General features: G+C 35.4%; 1 protein-coding gene across 3 annotated transcripts in view; it reads left to right on the top strand.

Moving 5' to 3' along the window:
• The first annotated feature begins 6,467 nt into the window (after positions 1–6,467).
• The window catches only part of LOC136026559 (uncharacterized), a 55,783-nt gene continuing 35,364 nt past the window's right edge, over positions 6,468–26,886 (top strand). For 2 of the 3 annotated variants that reach the window (XM_065703266.1, XM_065703256.1), the window contains exon 1: positions 6,468–6,600. The gene's annotated coding sequence lies outside the window, so the exon portion shown is untranslated. Of the gene's footprint in view, positions 6,672–26,886 lie in introns of all 3 variants that reach the window. The other variant, XM_065703248.1, reaches the window with a different exon arrangement.

Here is a 26,886-nt window from a genome sequence, read left to right as displayed (position 1 = left end):
CCTCTCGCGACATTCTAGGACCACTCAGTCGATACGATCACTCCTGGGGAAAAACAAAACAAAAAAAACAAATAAACACGCATCCTTGATCTGTCTTCTTGCAAAAAAGGGAAATTCCACATTTTTGTAGATAGGAGCTTGAAACTTCTAAAATAAGGTTCTCTGATACGTTGAATTTGATGGTGTGATTTTCGTTAATATTGTATGACTTTTAGGGGGTTTTTTCCCCTATTTTCTAAAATGAGGCAAATTGTCTCAGGCTCGTAACTTTGGATGAGTATTACCGATCTTGATGAAATTTATATATTTAAAATCAGCATTATTTTGCGATGCTTTTCATGTAACTATTGGTATCAAAATTCCATTTTTTAAAGTTTCGGTTACTAATGAGCCGGGTCGCTCCTTACTACAGTTCGTTACCACGAACTGTTTGATGTTGTGATTGATGAATAATGGATTTTAGTATGAATTTTGGTTATGGTGTTTTCACGCCGAGGTGGCCTCCTTTGTTATCTTCAAACTTGTATGTTTTTTTCTTTCCTTTTTTCGTTATTTCGGCATTTTCTTACCTCTGTTTTATGGCCGACACATCGAGTCCGGCTCCCCGGACTATTCAGTTTGTAAAATTATTTATTATGTAATTTGGTCAATAGAAGATCTTGTCTTGTCTTGTGTATGTCCTATTATTTACACACCCAACCTTACGAGCTCTGCTCTCTGCTGGGGGTTAATGTTTTTTTTTCGCGTTTTTATGTATATTAAATGAACTATATTTCTAAAGTATGAAACACTAGTCGACTTTTTCTTTTTTCAAAGTCACGGGAAAGTTTTGATAACAGCCAAGGAAGGGAAAGGTAACAGCAACTATTTTGTATTGCTAGACTCCAACCGTAGTAAGGGTAAATTGAGAAAATATTAAAAGATGACTATATTGTCAGTGGCTTATAGATTGATTTGTTATAGATAAGTTGACTATATTTCATTCACATATGAACTATATATAAACTGTATTATATCCACAAAGAAAATATGCGTCAGAATTACGTATAATATTGTCATTTGTGGCATCTATGGTATTATAAAGTCCTTCAATAATAGCCACAGCAATCTAACAACAGTTCCACGGGGCCCCTTGCTCTCTTTCAAAATATAAATGTCGGTTTCATATTTTTTTTTGTATTTTCTGTGTAGTACACCTATATTTGTATTTTTTAAATTGTCCTTCCCCTCCTGGAAAGTCCCCTTCACCGAAATAACCTCCTTTATACGCGCATCGTGACCGGTCCTAATTCTGACACAAATACTTGGAACATCAAACATGTTCAGTTTTCAGTAAATTTACTTTGATAGCTTCTTTGATTCGGATTCCGGTTTTAGGTTGCTTAGCCGTGGTTTGGCTTATTGGCCATTTATCCTTTTATTAGTCTATCTATTATGAAAAGTGGTCCAACACAAAAAAAAATGAAAATTTTTATTATTCGAATTTTAAGTGATAATGAAAATTTGTGTCTTTCTTGTTTATTCTGAAGATTAATTTAAAGTTCTATAAGCTAATAGACTTTTTTATGCTTTGTATCGGATTGGTGAAATCAATTAAGCTGTGAAGAAAATGTATGCAAAACTAGGGGTTACCCAAACCCCACTACCTGGTGTACATCTTGGAAAGCTTCGTTTGCTGCATAGTTACACCACATTTGGTGCACTTTCACCACGCTTGGCGCTCTTACGCCCCGTTCGGTTAGCATACAACACCCGGTGAAAGATTTCTGTGAGTGGATGCCCCCAAACCTGTGTATATATCAAATCTTAATTTATTCTTTTTGAACAAGTAAGCAAAAAAAGGGGGGGGGGGTTAACACCTATGAAACTATCGTCATAAATTATGTATCAATTTCTTATGATAAAGGTAAAAGGACTTATTGAAGTCTTTAAAAAAGACACTGATACTTCCGTATTATATGGTACACACTCGAGAAGTGAAGTTTGTTGAATGCTAATGAAATAAAACAAAATATGATAAAAAATACAATACTTTAGTTACAGAATCATGAAACGACAACAAAGAATAATGGTAGGGGACCGTACAGAACATATTATATTAAATACATAACCTAACCAAAATACCATCTAAATATTTAATTAAAGTATAGCTACAATGTAATTTTCCACCGAGTCAAAGCTAATTGTGTGGTATAAAGACCGTGAAAACCGGTTATTTTAACAAGTTTTTTTTAACTGAAAGTAAGGAGCTACATTAAAACTTAAAACGAACAGAAATTACTCCGTGTATGAAAGGGGCTGTTCCTCCCTCAACGCCCCACTCTTTACGCTAAAGTTTTACTCTTTCTCTCAACTCTACTTTATTAAATAGTAAATAAATTTAGCGTAAAGAGCGGGACGTTGAGGGAGGAACAGCCCCTTTCATACACTTAATGTCATAAATGTCATACACTTTAATCTCACTCCTTACTTTCAGTTAAAAAAACTTGTTTTTTTATTTAATTTCTGAATGTTTTTGAATTAATGCATGTTTTTATTTTGGCTCTCCGCAAATGAATAATTAAAAATAATTTTGCGTATTCATTTTTTTTTTTGCTAAATGGCTTTCTCTTAGTTTTGATCAGAGGATTTTGACAAAAAGGGTTGGAGAGGAGGCCTAGTTTCCCACCAATTTTTCGGTTACTTAGAAACTAGAATTTTTAATTTTTAACGAACGTTTTCATTAGTAAAAAACATACATAACTTATAAATTAACTGACTTAACGAACTTCTATATTCGTTTATTTTTATTATGTATATGAGGGGGTTTGCCCCCTCGTTAATACCTCACTCTTTACACTAAAGCTTTAATTTTGTCCCAATTCTTTAAGATTGACCCCTGAATCACAAAGGCTGTAGAATAAATAGTTAAAATTACTAAAAATACTTTAGCGTAAAGAGGGAGCTATTTAGGAAGAGATGGACCTCCATATGCGTAATAATCTCTGTTTGTTTTATGTTTTAATGTTGGTCCTTACTTTCAGTTGAAAAACACTTTTTCATATATATTTCTTCATTGCTTTTTTTAAAATAATGCTTGAAAATGCTGCACCTCCTTCATAAAATTTCTCTTCTCCCATGACAAATTGTTCCAAGGGAAGATCCTCCCACGTAGCCCCCTACCCTCAACCCCCCCCCCCCCTTCCCAACCAAAAATCATCCTGAAAAGGTCTGTACACTTCCAAATAATCATTACTGTATGTGTTAAATAAAAAAAACAAGTTTTTTTTTAACTGAAAGTAAGGAGCGACATTAAAACTTAAAACGAACAGAAATTACTTCGTATATGAAAGGGGCTGCTTCCTCATCAACGCCCCGCTCTTTAAGCTAAAGTTTGACTCTTTCTCTCAACTCTTCTTTTACGGTTGAGGGTACGTAGACCCCTACCCTCAACCCCCCCCCCTTCCCAACCAAAAATAAAAGTAAACAAAAAATAAAACAAAAATACCCTCTTTAAGCTAAAGTTTGACTCTTTCTCTCAACTCTTCTTTTTGAAACAGTAAAAAACTTTAGTGTAAGAGCGGGGTATTGATGAGAAAGCAGCCCCTTTCATGTACGCAGTAATTTCTGTTCATTTTAAGTTTTAATGTCGCTCCTTATATTCAGTTAAAAAAAACTAGTTTTTTATTTAATTTCTGAACGTTTTTGCATGTTTTGATTTTGGCTCTCCGCAGAGGAATAATCAAAACGAAATTTGTATATATTTTTTTTTTTGGCTAAATGGCTTTCTCATAGTTTTGATCTAATTATTTTGAGAAAAAAAAGAGCGGGGGAGGAAGCCTAGTTGCCCTCCGTTTTTTGGTTACTTAAAAAGGCAACTAGAACTTTTAATTTTTTACGAATGTTTTTATTAGTAAAAGATATACGTAACTTATAAATTAGCTTACGTAACAAACTTTTACACTCTCATGTTTTTGTTACATATATGAGGGGGTTCACCCCCTCGTCAGTACCTCGCTCTTTACACTAAAGCTTAAATTTTGTCCCAGTTCATTAAAAATGACCTCTGAATCACAAAAGCTGCAGAATAAATCGTTGAAATTACTAAAAATACTTTAGCGTAAAGAGCGATGTATTAGGAGGAGGTGAGCCCCTCATATGCGTAATAGTTTCTGTTCGTTTTAAGTTTTAATGCTGCTCCTTACTTCCAGTTGAAATTTTTTTTCATATTTATTTTTTCATTGTTTTTTTTTAATAATGCTAGTAAATCCTGCGCTCCCTTCATGTAAATTTCCTTCCCCCATGACAAATTCCTTGAAGGAAAGCTCCCCTAACATATCCCCCTCTTTTCAGCCCCTCCCCGACCAAAAAATCCCCCTGAAAACGTCTGTACACTTCCCAATAACCATTACTATATCTAAGCACTGGTCAAAGTTTGTAACTTGTAGCCAATCCCACGGGGACTGTGCGGGAGTAAGTTGTCCCCAAAGACATAGTTATAAGGTTTTTCGACTACGCGGGATAGAATGGCTATCTCAGAATTTTTAGATAGCCATTGGGTCGATACGATCACCCATGGGAAAAAAAAAAAAAAAAAAAAAACAAACACACAAATAAACACGCATCCGTGATCTGCCTTCTGGAAAAAAATACAAAATTCCACATTGTTGTAGATAGGAGCTTGAAACTTCTACAATAGGGTTCTCTGATACGCTGAATCTGATGGTGTGATTTTAGTTAAGATTATATGACTTTTAAGGGGTGTTTCCCCCTATTTTCTAAAATAAGGGAAATATTCTCAGGCTCGTAACTTTTGATGAGTAAGACTACAGTTGATTAGCATTAAAATGCGATTTTTTTGATGTAACTATTGGTATTAAAATTCCATTTTTTAGAGTTTTGGTTTCTATTGAACCGGGTCGCTCCTTACTACAGTTGGTTACCACGAACTGTTTGAAACGCTTGTCAAAGTTTTGGCTTGCAGTCCCTCCCCTGGGGACTGTGGGAGAGTAAGTGAGCCCATAAGACATAGTTATTATGTTTTTCGACTATGCTGAGCAAAATGGCTATCTCAAAATTTTGATCCGTTGACTTTGGGAAAAAATGAGCGTCGGAGGGGGCCTAGGTGCCCTCCAATTTTTTGGTCACTTAAAATAGGCACCACAACTTTTATTTTTCGTTAGAATGAGCTCTCTCACGACATTCTAGGACCACTTGGTCGATACGATCACCCCTGGGGAAAAAAACAAACAAATAAACAAACAAATAAACACGCACCCGTGATCGGTCTACTGGCAAAAAGTTCCACATTTTTGTAGATAAGAGCTTTACACTTCTAAAGTAGGGTTCTTTGATACGCTGAATGCAATGGTGTGATTTTTAAGATTGTATGACTTTTAGGGGGTGTTTCCTCCTATTTTCCCAAACAAGGCAAATTTTCTCAGGCTCGTAACTTTTGATAAGTAAGACTAAATTTGATGAAACTTATATATTTAAAATCAGCATAAAAATTCAATCCTTTTGATATATCCATTGGTATCAAAATTCCGTTTATTAGAGTTTAGTTTACTATTGAGTCGAGTCACTCCTTACTACAGTTCGTTACCACGAACTGTTTGATTATATATATATATATATATATATATATATATATATATATATATATATATATATATATATATATATATATATATTTATATGTAGTACGGAAGCGCCAAAAGTTATTATCATATTCTTTAGAATGCATTTGCGATTCCACCAGGGGTCCTAATACACATAAATCCTCTTTTAAAAGTACACTGATGGTCGAAGAGGCGTGATTTTTCTTATTTAGTGACGCGCTATAACGCTTTTACCTAGCTAAATTTGTAAAAAAAAAACAGGCTGAAAAGTGCGATAATAAAAACGACCTTAAGAATGCTAAGTAACCCTCCAATGCCTTTACCTAATATTCGTTTGTCCATATTGAATAAACAAAGATATGTAAATTGCACACAGTCATCCCTACAGCCTTAAAACACTTTGGAGTTATTATTAAAAAGTAATAATCAAAGAAAAAAGTAACAACAAAGGGAAAAATAAGTATAAAAAGTAAGCTACAAATGAAAACTGAATAAGGGAAAAATGAAAATTAAAATACGACCAGAAGTATTTGGAAATTAAATACATCTTATATGTATCTCTTCTATACTAAAAATTATAATAAAAAGATGTAGTGTTAATAGAAATTTGTGGTATGATAACTTTTAAACATGTCCGCGGCATATTTCACACCTACTAAATTTAGGGCGTATTATAGCTAATATTACTCAAGGATTTTCTTAAAATAAGACAATCTTATGGTTAAACAGTTTATTGTTGGTAATTTAAAACTTACAACCGTGAATTTTTATCATTTTAGCGAAAAAAATAATTATTCACGGTCGCTTGACCATCTGTTCTGATAATACCTCAATCAGGGTTTTTTGCTCAGTTATAGGTAACCAGAGCATGTGTGTAAGCGTTTCGTTCTAATAACTTCATTTACGACTTTTTAGTGATTGCTTAAGAAGTAAGCAATCAGGAAAAACAGACTCTCAAATTGAATTATACAGTTTTGGAAGGAATATTAATATTAAACTGGTATTCAATTTTCTTAAAAAAACGTATATTATTAAGTTTGCTTTAAGCCCTTTTGGATTAAATACCTTTGAGTAAGTTTTGTTCCCACTCTGTACATATTTTGTCCATTTCCAATAAAGATATGACTGACTTTTTAAAAGACACTGGCACGAACCTTTAAGACAGACACTAATAATAGAGCAGCTTAATAACAGAACGCACTGTTCTGCAAGCAGTGCACTGGTAAAAAAAAAGTAACCCTAGGAGTAGCTGATCCAGGTGAAATGGCTAATTTTAAGTACCTAAGTACCTATTCTATGTACTTCTTAAGTACCTATGTATCCTTAAGTATTAGCTATAACTTAATTTTATTATAACTTATTTTATTATTATTATTTTATTATTATTTATTATTATTATTATTTATTATTTTATTATTTTAATTATTAACTATAAATAACTTAACTATTAACTACAACTTATATCCTTAAGTATTAAATATTAACTATAACTATAACTTAAGTATCTTAAGTATTCTTAAGTACCTATTCTAAATGTATATTACGATCCAGTGAAACGAGAACAAAATCTTGTGTCTCTGGGCTCCTATCAATATGGTGTATGACTTTACCTACTACTGCTTATAACCTACTTACACATTACGCACTCTTTTTTTTTGCATTATACCCTTTTTATGCATTATCTTATGCCTTTTTTATTTTGCATTATCTTTTTTTGCATTATAAAAACTGCATAGAACTAAATTGTACCCAAGCCCAGGAGGCTTTCCCTCCTAGAGTCGACTCTTGCTGTGCAAGTTTTTGTACTTCCTTAATCCTTAATTAAATAATAAAAACAAGTTTTTTTGAATGAAAGTAAGGAGCGACATTAAAACTTAAAACGAACAGAAATTACTTCGTATATGAAAGGGGCTGCTTCCTCATCAACGCCCCGCTCTTTATGCTAAAGTTTTTTACTGTTTTAAAAAGAAGAATTGAGAGAAAGAGTCAAACTTTAGCGTAAAGAGCGGGGCGTTGATGATGTAGCAGCCCCTTTCATATACGAAGTAATTTCTGTTCGTTTTAAGTTTTAATGTCGCTCCTTACTTTCATTCAAAAAAAACTTGTTTTTTTTTTATTTAATTTCTGAACGTTTTTGAATCAATGCATATTTCGATTTTGGCTCTCCGCAGAGGAATAATTAAAACGAAATTTGCATATTTTTTTTTTGGCTAAATGGCTTTCACTTCATTTTGATCAAATTATTTTGAGAAAAAAAGGCGAGAGAGGAAGCCTAGTTGCCCTCCGATTTTCGGTTAATTAAAAAGGTAACTAGAACTTTTAATTTTTTACGAATCTTTTTATTAGTAAAAGATATACGTAACTTATAAATTAGCTTACGTAAAGAACTTTTGTATTCTCATATTTTTATTACATATATGAGGGGGTTCGCCCCCTCGTCAGTACCTCGCTCTTTACACTAAAACTTAAATTTTGTTCCAATTCATTAAGAATGACCCCCTGAATAAAAAAAGCCGCAGAATAAATCGTTGAAATTACTAAAAATACTTTAGCATAAAGAGAAAGGTGTTAGGAGGAGGTGAGCCCCTCATATGGGTAATAATTTCTGTTCGTTTTAATTTTAATGCTGCTTTTTACTTCCAGCTGAAAAAAATTTCATATTTATTTTTTCATTGTTTTTTTTAAGTAATGCTAGTAAATCCTGCGCTCCCTTCATGGAAATTTTCTTCCCCCATGACAAATTCCTCGATGGAAGATTCACCCAGTATATCCCCCTCTTCTCAACCCCTGCCTCCAAACAAAAATATCCTCCTGAAAATGCCTGTACACTTCCCAATAACCATTACTATATGCAAGCACTAGTCAAAGTTTGTAACTTGTAGCCCCGTACATAAATTCCACATCTTTGTAGATAGGAGCTTGAAACTTCTACGATAGGGTTCTCTGATACGCTGAATCTGATGGTGTAATTTTCGTTAATATTCGTTAAAATGACGTAAATTTTCTCACGCTCGTAACTTTTGATGAGTAAGACTAAACTTGATGAAACTTATATATTTAAAATCAGCAATTCTTTTGATTTTGAAAATTCCATTTTTCAGAGTTTTGGTTACTATTGAGCCGGGTCGCTCCTTACTACAGTTCGTTACCACGAACTGTTTGACACTGGTCAAAGTTTTGAACTTGCTGCCCCTCCCAGGGAATTGTGGGGGAGTACGTCGTCCAGGAAGACATAGTTATTATCTTTTTTGATTATGTTGAAAAAAATGGCTATCTCAAAATTTGGATATTTTGACTTTGGGATAAAACTGAGAGTGGGAGGCGGCCTATGTTCCCTCCAATTTTTTTGGTCACTTAAAAAGGGCACTAGGTTAGGTTAGAAATTTTATTTTCAGTTATAATGAGCCCTCTCGCAACGTTCTAGGACAACTGGGTCGATACGATCACCCTTGGGGAAAAAAAAACAAACAAACAAATAAACACATTTTTGTGATCGTTCTTCTGGAAAAAAAAATACGAATTTCCACATTTTTGTAGACATGAGCTTGAAACTTCTACAGTTAGGTTCTCTGATACGCTGAATGCGATGTTGTGATTTCCGTTAAAATTATACAACTTGTAGGGGGTGTTACTCCCTGTTTTCCAAAATAGGGCAAATTTTCTTCGGCTCATAAATTTGATGGGTTGGCCTTCATTGGATGAAACTTATATTTTTTAAAATCAGCTTAAACATGTCATTCTTTTGATGTATCTATTAGTATCAAAATTCCGTTTTTTAGACTTTCGTTTACAATTGATCCGGGTCCCTTCTCAACGCCCCGCTATTTACGCTAAAGTTTGACTCTTTCTCTAAATTCTACTTTATAAAACAGTAAAAAACTTTAGCGTAAAGAGCGGGGCGTTGAGAAGGGAACAGCTCCTTTCATACACGGAGTAATTTCTGTTCATTTTAAGTTTTAATGTCGCTCCTTACTTTCAGTTAAAAAACTAGTTTTTTTATTTAATTTCTGAACGTTTTTGAATTAATGCATGTTTGATTTTGGCTCTCCGCACATAAATTATCAAAATGAAATTTGCATATTAATTCTTTTTCTGGCTAAATGGCTTTCTCTTAGTTTTGATCAGACGATTTTGAGAAATAATGGATGGGGAAGGAGGCGTAGCTGCCCTCGGATTTTTTGGCTACTTAAAAAGGCAACTAGAACTTTTAATTTTTAACAAACGTTTTTATTAGTAAAAAATATACGTAACTTACGAATTAACTTACGTAAGAAACTTCTATATTCTTATATTTTTATTATGTATATGAGGGGGTTTGTCCCCTCGTTAATACCTCGCTCTTTACACTAAATCTTAACTTTTGTCCCAATTCTTTAAGAATTACCCTTCAATCAGAAAGGCCGTAGAATGAATAGTTGAAATTACTAAAAATACTTTAGCATAAAGAGCAAGGTGTTTAGGAGGAGAAAAACACCTCGTATGCGTAATAATCTCTGTTCATTTTAAGTTTTAATGCTACTACTTACTTTCAATTGAAAAAAACTCATGTTTATTTTTTCATTGTTTTTTTACAGTAATGCTAGAAAATCCTGCGCCCTTTTCATTGAATTTCTCTTCCCCCATGACATATTCCTCCAAGGAAAGATCCTCCCAAATATCCCCCTCCCCTCACCCCCCCAAACCAAAAAAGTTCCCCTGAAAACGTCTGTACAATTCCCAATAACCATTACTGTATGTAAATACTGGTTAAAGTTTGTAACTTGCAGCCCCTCCCCTAGGGACTGTGGGGAGTAAGTCAGCCCCAAAGACATAGTTATTATGGTTTTCGACTATGTGGAACAAAATGGCTATCTCAAAATTTTGATTCGTTGACTTTCGGAAAAAATTGAGCGTGGGAGGGGGCCTAGGTGCCCTCCAATTTTTTTGGTCACTTAAAAAGGGTACTAGAACTTTTCAATTCCGTTAGAATGAACCATCTTTCGACATTCTAGGACCACTTGGTTGATACGATGACCCCTGGGGAAAAGAAAAAAAAAAAAAAATAAACACGCACCCGTGATATGTCCTCTGGCAAAAAATATGAAATTCCACAATTTTGTAGATAGGAGCTTGAAATTTGTGCTATAGGGTTCTCTGATATGCTGAATGCGATGGTGTGATTTTCGTTAAGAATCTATGGCTTTTAGGGGGTGTTTCCCACTTATTTTCCGAATTAAGGGAAATTTTCTCAGGCTTGTAACTTTTGATAACAAAGACTAAATTTGATGAAATCCGTTTTTTAGAGTTTCGTTTACTATTGAGCCGGGTCGCTCCTTACTACAGTTCGTTACCACGAACTGTTTGATTAAACTTTTTTACTGTTTTAAAAATTTGAGCTGAGAGAAAGAGTCAAACTTTAGCGTAAAGAGCGGGGTGTTGAGGAGGCCCTTTTCATATACGGCGTAATTTTTGTTCGTTTTAAGTTCTAATATCGCTCCTTACTTTCAATTAAAAAAACTTTTTTTTATTTAATTTCTGAACGTTTTTGAATTAATGCATATTTTGATTTGGCTCTCCGCACATGAATAATTAAAACAGAATTTGCATATTAATTTATTTTTATGGCTAAATGGCTTTCTCATAGTGCTGATCGGACGATTTTGAGAAAAAAGTAGCGGTGGAGTAGGCATGGTTACCCTCCAATTTTTTGATTATTTAAAAGGTAACTAGAACTTTTAATTTTTTACGAACATTTTTATTAGTAAAAATATACGTAACTGACGAATTAACTTTTGTAACGAACTTCCATATTTCGTATATTTTTATTACGTATATGAGGGGGTTCACCCCCTCGTCAATACGTCGCTCTTTACACTAAAGCTTAAATTTTGTCCCAATTACTTAAGAATAACCCCTGAATCACAAAGGCCATAGATTAAATAATTGATATTAATAAAATTACTTTAGCGTAAAGAGCGAAGTACTAGGAGGAGGTGAACCCCTCATATGCGCAGCGATTTCTGTTCGTTTTAAGTTTTAATGCTTCTCCTTACTTTCAGTTGAAACTTTTTTTTCATATTTATTTTTTCATTGTTCTTTAAAAAAATACAAAAAAATCCTGCGCCCCCTTCACAGAAATTTGGTTCCCGCACGAATAAATTCCTCCATGGAAAGTTTCCCCCGCATATTCCCCATCCCCTCAACCCCTACCCCAACCAAAGAAATCCCCCTGAAAGCGTCTGTACACTTCCCAATAACCATTACTGTGTGTAAACACTGGTCAAAGTTTTTAAATTGCAACCCCTCCCACAAGGACTATGGGGGAGTAAGTCGTCTCCAAAGATATGGTCATTAGGTTTTCGATTAATTTGAATAAAATGTCTATCTCAGAATTTTGTTCTGGTGAATTTGGGAAAAAATGAGCGTGGGAGGGGGCCTAGATCCCCTTCAATTTTTTTGGTCACTTATAAAGGTCACTAGAACTATTAATTTCCGTTAGAATGATCCCTCACACGACATTCTAGGACCACTGGGTCGATACGATCACCCCTGGGGAAAAAACAAAACAAAAACAAACAAACAAATAAACACGCATCCGTGATCTGTCTTGTTGCAAAAAATGCAAAATTCCACATTTTTTTAGATAGGAGCTTGAAACTTCTATTGCAGGGCTCTCTGATACGCTGAATCTGATGGTATAATTTTCGTCAAGATTCTAAGATTTTAAGGGGTATTTCCTCCTATTTTCTAAAATAAGGTGAATTCTCTCAGGCTCATAACTTTTGATGGGTAGGTCTAAACTTAATGAAACTCATATATATAAAATCAGCTTTAAAATGCGATTCATTTGATGTAACTATGGTTATAAAAATTTCGTTTTTTAGAGTTTTGGTTACTATTGAGCCGGGTCGCTCTTTACTATAGTTCGTTACCACGAACTGTTTGATAACATTCAATCAAAGAATCAGCTTTCATGTAAATACGTAAATCGATCGTAAATACGTATTTGTTTATCAGTAATTAGTGCAGTTATTAGCACACTAACTGTCAAACTTTACACTAAAGTTTGACTCTTTCTCTAAACTGTACTTCTTAAAACAGTAAAAAACTTTAGCGTAAAGAGCAGGGCGTTGAAGAGGAAAAGCCCCTTTCATATACGGAGTAATTTCTGTTCGTTTTAAGTTTTAATGTCGCTCCTTACTTTCATTTAAAAAAAACTTGTTTTTTTTATTTAATTTCTGGACGTTTTTCAATTAATGCATGCTTTGATCTTGGCTCTCCGCGCATAAATAATTAAACAAAATTTGCATATTTTTTTTTTGGCTAAATGGATTTCTCATAGTTTTGATCGGAAGATTTTGAGAAAAAATGAGAAAGGGAGGAAGCCTAGTTGCCTTCCAATTTTTTGATTACTTAAAAAGGCAACTAGAACTTTTAATTTTTTTACGAACATTTTCATTAGTAAAAAATATACGTAATTTACGAATTAACTTACGTAACGAACTTCTATATTCGTATGTTTTTATTGCGTATATGAGGGAGTTCACCCCTCGTCGATACCTCGCTCTTTACACTAAAGCTTAAATTCTGTCCCAATTCCTTAAGAATGACCCTTGAATCACAAAGGCCGTAGAATAAATAGTTGAAATTACTAAAAAATACTTTAGCGTAAAGAGCGAGGTATTACGAGGAGGTAAACCCCTCATATGCGCAATAATTTCTGCTCGTTTTAAGTTTTAATGCTGCTCCTCACTTTCAGTAGAAACAAACTTTTCATATTTATTTTTTCATTGTTTTTTTTAATAATGCTAAAAAATCTTGCGCCCCCTTCATTGAAAGTCTTTTCCCACATGAGAAGTTTTTCCATGCAAATAATCTCCCACGTACCCCTTTCCACCTCAACTCTCCCTCCCAAACCAAAAAAGTCCCCCTGAAAAGTCCGTACACTTCCCAATAACCATTACTATATGTAAACACAGGTCAAAGTTTGTAACTTGCAACCCCTCCCACAGGGACTGCGGGGGAGTAAGTCGTCCCCAAAGACATAATTATTAGGTTTTCGACTATGGTGAATAAAATGGCTCTCTCAGAATTTTGATCCGGGGACTTTGGGGGAAAAACGAGCGTGGGATGGGGCTTAGGTGCCCTCCGATTTTTTGGTCACTTAAAAAGGGCACTAAAACTTTTAATTTCCGTTAAAATGAGTCCTCTCGCGACATTCTAGGACCACTGGGTCGATAAGATCACCCGTGGGAAAAAACAAAACAAAAAAACAAATAAACTCGCATCCGTGATTTGTCTTCTGGCAAAAAATGCGAAATTCCACATTTTTGTAGATAGGAGCTTGAAACTTCTACAATAAGGTTGTCTGATACGCTGAATCTGATGGTGTGATTTTCTTTAAGATTGTATTACCTTTAGGGGTTTTTTCTCCTATTTTCCAAAATGAGGCAAATTTTCTCAGGCTCGTAACTTTGGATAGGTAAGACAAATCTTGATGAAAGTTATATATTTAATTCCATTTTATAGAGTTTCAGTTACTATTGAGCCGGGTCGCTCCTTACTACACTTCGTTACCACGAACTGTTTGAAACACTGGTCAAAGTTTGTAACTTGCAACCCCTCCCACGGGGACTGTGGGAGAGTAAGTGGTCCACAAAGACATAGTTATTGGGTTTTTTTCGACTATGCTGAATGCAATGGTTATCTCAGAATTCTGATCTTGTGACTTTGGGGGAAAAGGAGTGCAGGACGGGGCCTCGGTGCCCTCCAATTTTTTTGGTCACTTAAAAAAGGCACTAAAATTTTTAATTTCTATTAGAATGAGCCCTCTGATGACATTCTAGGACCACTGGGTTGATACAATTACCCCTGGAAAAAAAAAACAACAAAAAACAAACAAATAAACACGCATCCGTGATCTGTCTTGTGGTAAAAGATACAAAATTCCACATTTTTGCAGATAGGAGCTTGAAACTTCTGCTGTTGGGTTCTCTGATACGCTGAATCTCGTTGTGTGATTCGTTAAGATTCTATGACTTTTAAGGAGTATTTCCCCCTATTTTGTAAAATAAGGCAAATTTTCTAAGGTTGTAACTCTTGGTGGGTAAGACTAAACTTATGAACTTATATATTTAAAATTAGCATTAAAATCCAACTCTTTTGATGTAACTATTGGTATCAAAATTCTGTTTTTTAGAGTTTCGTTTACTATTGAGCTTGGTCGCTCCTTACTACAGTTCGTTAATACGAACTGTTTGATATTTGAAGTCATTATAATCAGAAATGTTTCCCCTGAATGGAATGCTAGGAATTTCTAGATTTTTCGCCCTGAATGGATACGTTTTTCGTGTTTTATTATCATTTCTTTATATTATTTTATTTTGTGTTTAATTATCATTGTATTTATCAAGTTGTCACTTCGAAAAAGATTTGATTTTTTTACAATTATGAAGCATAAAGGTATCAAATATATTGGTTTTGGTATTAAAAATTGAATTAAAAATATTAAATTAAAGATTTGTATTTGATATCCGTCTAATGCTTCTGCAATACTCAACAGAACTGAATGCTGAGAGTGTATATCCTATATTTTCTTTAGTAGGCTATTGTATAGTGTATTTACTTACTTTTTTAATTACTTTAATTAATTACTTTAATTACTTACTTTTTCCGTTTTTATATACTTTTACTTAAATTGACATAGTCTTTCTATTGCCTTTAGAAAAATGTTTGTCTCTAAGCTTCATTAAATAAAAAAAAACAAGTTTTTCAACTGAAAGTAGGGAGCAACAGTAAAACAAACAGAAATTATTACGTATATGAGGGGAGTTGCCCCCCTCAACATCTCGCTCTTCACGATACAATTTTTCGGCACTTTAAAAAAGTTACTTGTTGTTCTCATTAAACAACCCTTGTGTTTCAGGAGTCGTTTTTACAGAATTGGGACAAAATTTAAACTTTCAGCGTAAAAAGCGATGTGTTGAGGATGGGACGATCCCCCTCGTATACGTAATGATTTATATTCGTTTTAATTTTTAATGCTGCTCCTTACTTTCAGTTGAAAAAACTTGTTTTTTTATTCAATTTTTTATGGTTTTTTAAATAACGTCAGGATACCTGGCTCTACCTCTACAAAAAATCCCCCTCCACATAGAAATATTCTCTGGACAATTCAATCCTGGTTCCCCGTAGTAGCATAAAACCTTGCTGCTTTGCTTGTAGCAATGAATATATAATGACTCGGAGGTAATAGGCTTGGGACTGTCTGTGCAAGATTTCGATTCTTGAAGATAGAAGAGCATTGCCAAGTGCTGAAAACAATGTTGTGACCAAGAAGAGGATTGCACAAAGCCTTCATTCCACTAGAGGTCCCAGGGACTTCTTGCTGTCCGATTCTAAGCCGGCTTAAGCGCTTCGGTGCGGACTTTAGAAGATGTGATGATCTCCGTCCTGCACTTGTATCCGGGATAATTGCTTTGCTTAAGGCCAAAATAATTTCAATGATTTAGAGAACATGAAAATTGGAACTTGGATTGTTCCAGCGTTAAGAAATGACTGTAGTATCGACACTTGACTGACGAATTCAGATGATTTGACCTGGACTTATTAGGAGTTTCAGAAACGCATATCTCAGTGGTAGGAAGCATAAAATTAAGTGATATAGAATTTGTTTACTCAGGTAGGCAGGATGGGGTACATAGACAGGGAGTAGGGCTAATGATGAATAAGGAAGCTGCTAAGTCTTGTTTAGGCTGGGAAGGTATTAATAATAGAATACTAATTGCTCATTTTATGACTAAAAAGTTCAGGGTATCAGTTATAGTAGTATATGCCCCTGTTGAACCGACTGACGGAGATACTAGTGACTCAGATGAATTTCACTTACAGTTACAGGAGCAAATAGACAGGGTCCCAGGTAGAAATATGGTGTTTTTACTAGGAGATTTTAACGTCCAGATCGGTAGAAATAGGGATAGATGGTATCCTAGCATAGGTAAATTTGGTACAGGAAAAAAAACAGTAATGGCTACACACTTTTGAAATTTTGTAGGTATAACAATCTAGTTATAATCAGTACGGTGTTTGGTCATGCGATGGCCCATTAGTTGACGTGGCATTGAAGTGATCGTAAAACAGCAAATCTTTTTGATTATGCTATAGTGAACCGAAGACTGGCAGGATCAATACGAGATAATAGGGTATATAGGGATGAGGTTATTGATTTTTAAAGTAAAGATCTCCATCTAGTAGTGTCTAGAGTTAATTTAGAGCTGAAATTTCGGAAGGGCAACTTGCCCCCCACGCCTTTTTTTGAATGCATCTGAAATTTTTCTTTCGAGATAGCCATTTTGTTGAAAATAGCTCAAAGACCATATAAGAAAAACTCCGTTGTCGACACAACCCCCAGGGCCCTCGGGCAGGCGTTGCAAGTTATGCCCTTAGAGCATATTTGGTTCTCATGGAAGAGGTGCTCCTATAAACTACAGAAATGGCTCATTTGACTGGATATTCAAAGTTATAGTTCAGTTTTTCAGGGTAAAAAGAGATCGGAGGGAAATAGGATCCCCCCCCTTTCCACACCCGTTTTCCTCAAAAACATCCGATAAAAACTTTGAGATAGCCATTTTCTAAAAATAGTTCCAAGATCGTATAACAAAAACTTCGGGGTTGACAGCCCCCCAGGCCCCGGGGACAGGCATGCTAAGTTATGCCCTGGGGGTACATTTGGCTCTTATGGAAGGAATGCTCGTATAAACTTCATAAACGGCTCAATTGCTTGAAAACTGAAAGTTCTATTTCAGTTTCTAAAAGTCAAAAGAGATTGGAGAGCAACTAGCCTCCACCCCACGCCCCTTTTTCGCCAAATGCATCCGACGAAAATTTTTAGATAGCCTTTTTGTTCAAAATAGTTCAAAGGTCATATAGTAAAAGCTCAGGTGTCAACACAGCCCTCGTGGGCCTGGGGTAGGCGTTGTAAATTATTCTCTGGGAGTATATATGGTTCTCATCAAAAGAATGCTCGCATTCAGCTGATAATTTTTTGGCTATTAGGATTAATAATTTTGTACTGGTCAATGTTTACCTTCCTCATAACCAGGATTCACTGTCTTCTCTGACATAATTTGCAACTGTGTGCCCCTCCATCAGAAGTCTGATCAAAAATATTGAAAGTCATGGATACGAATGGGTTCTAATGGACGACTTCAACTGTGATTTATGCAATAATTCAAGTCGCGCTGAACTTATTTTAGGGTCTTTAACTGCTGGTTTCCGTATTGTCCCAAAAGATTCTAGACACGTACATTCATAACAGTGGAACTCTGCACAGCCATTGACCATTGTGTATGCTCTGCTACTGTGTCTTCCTCGGATGTACATGTGAATGAGGATGAGCGTGATTACGACCATCTCCCAATATCCTTAAGCGTCTCCATTTATTTTTGGCAATCTCGGTTGCCCGTAACTGGCAGTAAGCTTGATAAGAAATGGTTTTATCAAAGTGAATGGAGACAAATTGACCTTCCATTATGCATTTTCACCCTTGCTGTTCTCCTCTCAAATATTCAAATCTCGTTCAGTTTGCTGTGCACTAGAATTTATTTACAAAATGCTCGCTCCCTGTTAAGCACATATTATCTTCTAATCGTTGCCTGTTTGAGGCAAGAATAAGCTGCTGCCGTCCCTCGTGTCCGGGCTCGTCTAAAAAATCGTAGTTCCATTTGGAAAGATGTCAAAAATTAAAAGGCATTAAAAGTAGAGTAAAGGATCTGCGTAGTGTACGGTATAATGGGTCCGAATTTCCCAAAACTGCATCTCAATGAAGACAAGTGATCAATTCCTCTAGGCTGGAACCCTCTGCTTCTAGCGATGTTATTCCCGTGGCTTCTTGGATTAAGCACTATTATAGTATTTTCATTGTCATTAACTATGCTGCACATTCGCGTTTCTCGTATCTCCTAATTCTCTTGAAGCTGAAGCAGAAGCATATAATCCCAATCTCCTGTGAACAAGTGCTTAAAAGTGTTAAACAACTTAATTCGAAATCTGTTGATCATGATGGTATGCTGTCTCTGACCTTTGAACGGAGTCGCGAGATTTAGTGTTTCACCTGCAACTGCTTTTCCAAATGTGCTTGGCATCCTCTCTGGTGCCTGACTCCTTTCTAAGCGGTGCAGTAACCTTGATGCTAAAGCGTGGAATGGATCTTTTAAGTTGTGATTCAGTTTGTGATGATTAAGTTTGTGGCCTATGATTTTGGCAAAGTTTTTGAGTGTGTTTTGTTACCTTTTGTAACAGAAATTACGGATAACAATCAAAATCTGTTTGGATTCAGGTGGCGTATTGGTTGCCAGCATGGCCACCGTGTTTTAACTTTTGTCCGTTTAAAGGCTCAAGTCAGCGGCTCTGAGGTCCATTTTTGTGCACTGGACCTGTCTAAAGCTTTTGACAGTGTTTCTCATGCTCAAATTATGTTTTCCCTTGTCAGTTCTGGAGTCAACGTTTCTGTCGTTCGGGTTTTTCAGGATGGGTATAGTAATTCCCATGTTCGTATAAAGTTTCACTCTAATTTTTATGAATATTCCAATCCGATCAAGGGTGCGTCAAGGTGGTGTTCTTTCACCATATCTTATCATTAGTTGTAACCAGAGTGTACTATCAAAAATTATGCCCTCTCTTTTTTATGATTTGGTAAATGTCTCTTATATTGCATATGTGGATGATATACTTCTTTTAAGCTGTTCTAGATCTAGCCTCTCGAATTCCGTATCATTTGTTCCAAAACAATTCCAAAGTGTTGGCCTGTCATTGAGTATTGTTATTGTTATTGATAAGTGTGAGTACCTAGTCTTTAATACAAAGTCTATGCCCATTTCTCTTCCATGCTCTAACTTCTCCGTCCGTTGTCTCTGATATGCAGTGGTTAGGCATTCATATTTGTTCAAACAATTTGTGGTAACGAACTATAATAAGGAGCGACCCGGCTCAATAGTAACCAAAACTCTAAAAAATGGAACTTTGATACCAATAGTTACATCAAGAGAATTGAATTTTAGTGCTGATTTTAAATATATAAATTTCATCAAGTTTAATTTCACCCATCAGAAGTACCGAGCCTAAGAAAGTTTGCCTTATTCTATAAAATAGGGGAAAACGCACCTAAAAGTCATAGAATCTTAGCAAACATCACACCATCAGATTCAGCGTATCATAAAACGCTACTGTGGAAGTTTCAAGCTCCTATCTACAAAAATGTTGAATTTTATAGTTTTTTGCCAGAAGACAGATCACAGATGCGTGTTTATTTGTTTGTTTGTTTTTTTGTTTGTTTTTTCCCCAGGGGTGGTCATATCAACCCAGTGTACGTAAATTAAAAGTTTTAGTGCCCATTTTGAGTGACCAAAAAGATTGGAGGGCACCTAGTCCCCCTCCCATATACATTTTCTCCCAAAGTCACCGGATCAAAACTTTGAGATAGCTTTTCTTTCAGCCTAGTCAAAACCCTAATAACTATGCCTTTGGGGACGGCTTAAGCCCCCAGAGTCCCCGGGGGAGGGGCTGCAAGTTAAAAACTTGACCACTGTTTATATATAGTAATGGATATTATATAAATGTACACACGTTTTCGGGGGGGGGGGGCTTTTCGCGCTGGGGTAGGGTTGGGTCGGGGGGAGGGGGTTACGTGGGAGGATCTTTCTATGGAGGAATTTATCATAAGGGAAGAGAATTTCCATGAAGGGAGCGCAGGATTTTCTAGCATTATTAAAAAAAAACAATGAGAAAATAAATAATTTTTTTAGAACTCGAAGTAATGAGCAGCATTAAAACTTAAAATGAAAATAAAATATTACGTATATAAGGGGGTTCGTCTCCTCCACAATACCTTGCTCTTTACGCTAACGTATTCTTAGTAATTTGAACTATTTATTCTACGGCCTTTGTGATTCAGGGGTCATTCTTAAAGATTTGGGACAAAATTCAAGCTTTAATGTAAAAAGCGCGGTATTGACGAGGGGGCGAACCCCCTCATATACGAATAACGTTTTTTATTGTTTTATACTTAAAGCTCTTTATTGTTTTAAAAGTAGATTTCTGACAAAGAGTCAAACTTTAGCGTAAAGAGCGGGGCGTTGAGGAGCGGACAACCCGTTTCATATACGGATTTCTGTTCCGTTTTAATGTCGCTCCTTACTTGCAGTTAAAAAATTTTTTTTTGTTTAATTAACTTTTAGGATCAATATTGTACGGGATGTTAAAGAAAAACATAAAGTGGGTTATGGTAAAATAGTGGCTAATCGTGGTCATTATTCAAGAAAGGGGCTTGCATTGCTATATATTAGCTTTTGTGACCATTCAATACTTTTCCTGTGTGGTATTTCACCTATCCTGAAAAAAGGATCTGGCTGAATTGTGTGTATTATATTTCCACTATTGTAAGTTTATGCTTTATTTACCCCGATCTTATAGGAACAAGAAAATAATTCGATATTTTGGGGCTTCTGACATTACTACTTCTTTGTGGACATTAGGCTCAAAATTGGAAAAAAATTTTTTTTCTCCAGGCCCCTTCCACTTCTTTGTTCGTTTATTTATCGGTTAGTTTTCACCTGTTTTCGTTTTATATTTGTGTTATCTATTAAAATTCTTTTGTTAGTTGAGTTATGGTTGTGTTGTATATGTTTTATTTCTCGTATAGTTGTGTTATTTTTCTTTCATTTTCTTTTATTTACTCCACTTGTCTTGTATTTTAGTGGGTTAAAAATAAACTATTATTAGCATAAGCTTCATAGAGGGCTAATTTGATTGGAAACTGAAAGTTCTATTTCACTTTTTAGAGTAAAAAAAGATCGGAGGGCAACTAACCCCCGCCCCTACGCAGTTTTTTCCCCAAACTAAAACGATACAAAATTTTGAGATAGTCATAATTTAACAGTTCAAAATTAGATAAAAAAAAAATTCAGTGTCCAAAAAACCCCCCAGGGCCCAGGGGCAGGCGTTGTAAGTCGTTTCCTGGTGGGGTATATGGTTTTTATTAAAGGGATGCTCGTACAAACTTTAGAGAAGGCTAATTTGATTGGAAACTGAAAGTTCTAGCTCCATTTTTAGGGGTCAAAAGAAATTGGAGCGCAACTAAACCCGCCCCTACGCCACTTTATCCCCTAATACATCAGATACAAATTTTGATAAGGCCATTTCGTTAAAAATAGTTCAAAGGTCAGATAAAAAAAAACTCCGATGTCGACACAACCCCCTAGGTCCTAGGGACAGGCGTTGTAAGTTATGCCCTGGGGCACATAGGGTATTTATGGAAAGGATGCTCGTATAAGCTTCAGAGAGGGCTCATTGGACAGGAAATTGAAAGTCCTAGTTCGCTTTTTAAGAGTAAAAAGAGACTCGATGGCAACTAGCCCTCTTCCACAGCCTTTTTCCTCAGGCCCATCCGATAAAAGTTTGAGATAGCTATTTTGTTATAAACTTTTCCAAGGTCAGATACCAAAGGTCACGAAACCCCCCAAGGGCCTGGGGGCAACCAGCCACCCCTCTCCCTAGCCTTTTCCCCCAAATCCATCCGATAAAAATTTTGACATAGCCATTTCTTTTTTTAAAATAAGACAACGAAACCTCCAGGGTCGACACAACCCCCCAGAGCCCGGGGACAAGTGTTTTATGTTATGCCCTCGGAGGCGTATGAGGTTTCTGTTTAAGAGGTGGTCGTATAACATTCGAAGGTGGCTCATTTGATTGGAAATTGAAAGTTTTAGTTACCTTTTTATGAGTCAAAAGATATCGGAAGGTGTCTATCCCCCCCCCTCAAACAAACAAAAACTTCTCTCCAAATAAATCAAATGAAAAATTTTGAGATAGCCGGTTTGTTTGAAATAGTCCAACGATAAGAAAACAAAAACTTCGTTGTCAACTTACCCCCCCCCCGAACAGGAGCCAAGGAAAGCGTTGTAACTTATGCCGTGGGGGCATATAAGGTTTTTATGGAAGAGGTGGTCGTATAAACTTGGGTGGGACTCAAATTATTATGGCGCATTTGATTGGAAATTGAAAGTTCTAATTACCCTTTAAAGAATCGTCAAAGTGATCGGAGGATATCTACCCCCCCCCTCCCTACGCCTTTTCCCGAAATAAATCTGACAACAATTTCGAGATAGTCTTTTTGTTCAAAACAGTTTAAAATTCAAATTACTGTAAATTAGGGATTGAGAAATCCTCCATAGCACCCGGGACAAGAATTGTAACTTATGTAAGTTCTTAAGATTCGGAAGTAAAACACGCATCATTAAACAAATAAACACGCATCTGTGATCTTTTTTCTGGCAAAAATTACAAAGTTCCACACTTTTGCAGATATGAGCTTGAAACTTATATATTTGGAACCAGCATGATAAGCCAATTCTATTTATATATCTATTGGTATTAAGATTCTGGTTTTTACAGTTTTGGTTACTATTGACCCGGGTCACTCCGTACTTCCAGTTCGTTACCACGAAGTGTTTAATAAAACAGTTCGTGGTAACAAACTGTAGTAAGGAGTGACCCGGCTCAACAGTAACCAAAACTCTAAAAAACGGATTTTGATACCAATAGTTACATAAAAAGACTCGCATTTTAATGCTGATTTTAAATATATAAGTTTCATCAAGTTTGGTCTTACCCATCAAAAGTTACGAGCCTGAGAAAATTTGCCTTAATTTAGAAAATAGGGGGGAAACCCCCCTAAAAGTCATAGAATCTTAACGAAAATCAAACCACCGGATTCAGCGTATAAACGCATTACATATATTTGTTTAAATACATTGAAGCACTTCGCATAAGTAGAAAAATAAAAATCTTACCATTTAAAATTGCTGAAAACTAAGTTCCTAGCAGTATTTGCCACCCCAAAGAAATTTCCTGGCGCGACTGGCAATGACCTGCCTTGAATTTTCCACCTCTGTGCTGGTAGGTATGGGAATGTAAAATTTTAGTTGTATAGAGAAATATTTTAATTAATTTCTACTTCCCCCCTACCTCTTTCAACATTTATCTGAAGCCTCACGAAGAGTAAGCAGTTTGTCCATTAAAATGTACATTTTTTAGGAATCGATCCTACCCCCACCTGAACCATTACTCGCCCCACCCCTCATTATAGCTGATATGCATTTACAGATCACCAAACGTAGCCTAATTTCATTACAAATAAAGTGAATCAACTTGGTTGAATCCAGTACTGCCACCGTGTGGAATTACTTCTTTTGCAACTGGGAAGCCTAAAATATAGTTATTGATACTTTTAAATCCTTTAATTTCTCAGAGTTTTAAATTGATTGCAAATTCGTTCTCTTCGCGGTAATGTCGTACTTTGGTGCCCCAAAATGGCCAAAAACAAGACTTCCCCCCGGCCCAATCTGTATGGTCACTTTAAAAAGAGCTGTAAATTTACGTTTGAATAAGCTCCTTCCCAATTATCTTGGACCTTCGGTTTGAAATAATCAACTTTCGTCTTTCATATCTTTCAGCGTTTGGTCCAGATCTTAAAAAGCACTATTCGAACATCAAAGCTCAACGATCTTATAAAGATTAAATAAATTTTTTTTTACTGAAAGTAAGGAGTAACATTAAAACTTAAAATTAACAGAAATTATTACGTATATAAAGGGGATAGCCCCCTCCTCAACACCTTGCTCCTTACGCTAAAGTGTTTTAGTACTTTAAAAAAAGCTTCTTATTTTTCTAATGAAATACGCCTCGCTCTTTGCGCTGGAGTTTTTTTTACCGTTTTAAAATGTAGAGTTCAGAGAAAGAGTCAAACTTTAGCCTAAAGAGCGAGGCTTTGAGCAGGGGACAACCCATTTCATATACGGAATAATTTCTGTTCGTTTTAAGTTTTAATATCGCTCCTTACTTGCTGTTAAAAAACTTGTTATTTTTTATTTAATCACTTAAAAAGGACAATAGAGCTTTTAATTTCCGTTAGAATGAGCCCGCTTCATTCTAGGACCACCAGGTCGATACGATCACCCCTGAAAAAAAAAAAAAAAACAACACACATCTGTGATCTTTCTTCTGGCAAAAAAAATACAAAATTCCACATTTTCGCAGATAGAAGCTTGAAACCTCTTCAGTAGGTTTTTCTTGTACGTTGAATTTGATGGTGTGATTTTCATTAAGATTCTATGACTTTTAGGGGATGTTTCTCCCTTTTTCTAAAATCAGGCAAATTTCCTAAGGCTTGTAACCTTTGATGGGTAAAACTAAACTTAATGAAACTTGTATATTTGAAGTCAGAATAAAAACGTAATTCTTTTGATATATCTATTGATATGAAAATTCCGTTGTATAGAGTTTTGGTTACTATTGAGCCGGGTCACTCCTTACTTACAGTTCGTCACCACGAAGTGTTTGATTTTATCTCTCATCTGTAGTTTCAAACTGAAATCTCTTTGCGGGTATTATACGTAATCAGGTAATATTGATTAATTTAATAAGTTTTTTGCATGAAAAGGTGACGTCTTTTATCAAAAGTATAAAGGTCTATGTCATACTACCTAGAAACTATACTCCTCTCAATTTTCATGTGACTGCTGATGACAAAATTTTTCATGAGAGAACACATAAGAAAAACAGTTTAAGCTATTTTAGATAGGATAAAGATCCCCCACAGCATTTGATGGTGCACAGGTCGTAAACAAATGTCAACGTTTGAGTAGCCAGATTTTCTAAAACCAAATTATAAGTTAAGATTTTATTTGGATTGGACTAAGGCCCGAAGCCGTATCCAGGGGGCTAGGGGGTTTGAATCTCCCCAATGTTTGTCCAACCCATGACAATGTAGCAAAAATGAACATAAAGACATTTTTATACGTTTTTTGTTGTTTTTTTGTCCCCCCCCCGGAAAAATCTTTCGTAGACCCCCAAAAAATCCTGGAAACGGCCCTGCTAAGGCCATAAGGTTGTCGTTGAGCACCTTCACCCCTTAATTTTCAATTAATTTTTATTCCGCTCGCAATTTCTTTTATTGTTATATCTAACTTGAATATTTTATTTCAACTTCCCCCCCTCCCCAAAAGTGTAACCCACGTAAACAAACTCATGAGAAGGAATGGATTTGCATTATATGGAGGTCTTGGTTACAAATAAGACGTCCAAAATGATTACAAAGGCTCGAGAAAATTGAATACCAAACTGCTTGTAAGGTCCCTGGCAAATCCCTTTTTGGCAGTGGTATTGTTGAAGATGTTTGTTTGTAGAGGCAGGATCATAAAACCCTTAAATTATTCTGCAGATCCCGACTAGAGGTCAAGAAAAGATTAGAAGCAAAATCCACATCAAGAAGTCTAACAGAAATCTTTCCCTTCCAAGGAACGAGACTAAAATCAAGGGAAGTTAAATAGCTGCTACAAAATTCAAAATACCTTAAAAAGTCAAAATAAAACAATGACAACTTTCTTGCAGAAATCCAATGATTTAATTTTGTATTACCACCCCTGAAGTCATTGTTCTATAACGACGTTTTATCTTGAGGATTCTATCTTGATAGGAGATTCCTGGCATAGAATGAGAGGATAGAACTTATCCAATGAAATTTTATTTGAAAAGGAAAGTCTCTATTTAATGGATTAAATAAAAAAAACTAGTTTTTTAAATGAAAGTAAGGAGCGACATTAAAACTTAAAACGAACAGAAATTACTCCGTATATGAAATGGGTTGTCCCCACCGCAGTCCCTCGCTCTTTACGCTAAAGTTTGACTCTTTGCCACAATTCTACTTTTTAAAACAATTGAAAACTTTAGCGTAAAGAGCGAGGGACTGCGGAGGGGACAACCCATTTCATATACGGAGTAATTTCTGTTCGTTTTAAGTTTTAATGTCAATCAATTCAATCAATCAATCAATCAATTTATTGATACTAAAAGAAAAAACTATTACAAAAGTAAAGTGGTTACTAGGCCCAAGAAGCTTTGCTTGTAATGGACCACAGAGAACAAGAATAAAACACTACTATAAAATATATACAAAAAAAAACAAGAAAAAAAAAAAAAAAAAAAAAAAAAAAAAAAAAAAAACACTGGAACAAGACAAGGACATTGAATAGATAGGATATTTAACAGATAAAAGATTTAGAAGGAGATTAACATATAGCTGAAAATGATTTTAAAAGAAGAGAAGAGACATACAAATTAGGAAAGGATTAATAAAGAGAGAAAAATTATTGAATTGGAAATACCCGACGAAATAATGCCTTTGCAGAAAGAAAAAGAGGGACATCCGAAGGGATGGAGTTCCATAATAGAATTGATTGATATACTGGAGACC

The sequence above is a fragment of the Artemia franciscana genome, chromosome 1, assembly GCF_032884065.1.
Source record: "Artemia franciscana chromosome 1, ASM3288406v1, whole genome shotgun sequence".
Taxonomy (NCBI): Eukaryota; Metazoa; Arthropoda; class Branchiopoda; order Anostraca; family Artemiidae; genus Artemia; species Artemia franciscana.
The sequence above is the reverse complement of the archived record's forward strand: the minus strand, read 5'-3'. Positions and strand labels throughout refer to the sequence as shown.